Below are 354 nucleotides of genomic sequence, written 5' to 3'. Positions count from 1 at the left end.
TTCTTTCCCCCTCTGCCCCCCCCCCTGTCTGTTTCTCTCCCCCTCTGTTCCCCCCTGTCTGTTTCTCTCCCCCTCTGTTTCCCCCCTGTCTGTTTCTCTCCCCTTCTGTTTCTCTCCCCCTCTGTCCCCCCCCCCCTGTCTGTTTCTCTCCCCGTCTGTTCCCCCCCTGTCTGTTTCTCTCCCCCTCTGTTTCTCTCCCCCTCTGTTTCTCTCCCCCTCTGTTTCTCTCTCCCTCTGTTTCTCTCTCCCTCTGTTTCTCTCCCCCTCTGTTTCTCTCTCCCTCTGTTTCTTTCCCTGTTTCTATGACTCGCATTCTCTGTCTCTGTCTCTCTCCCCCTCTGTCTCTCTCTCCCT

This window comes from Oncorhynchus clarkii, unplaced genomic scaffold (genome assembly GCF_045791955.1).
Source record: "Oncorhynchus clarkii lewisi isolate Uvic-CL-2024 unplaced genomic scaffold, UVic_Ocla_1.0 unplaced_contig_1720_pilon_pilon, whole genome shotgun sequence".
Lineage (NCBI taxonomy): Eukaryota > Metazoa > Chordata > Actinopteri > Salmoniformes > Salmonidae > Oncorhynchus > Oncorhynchus clarkii.
This window is presented reverse-complemented; position numbering follows the sequence as displayed.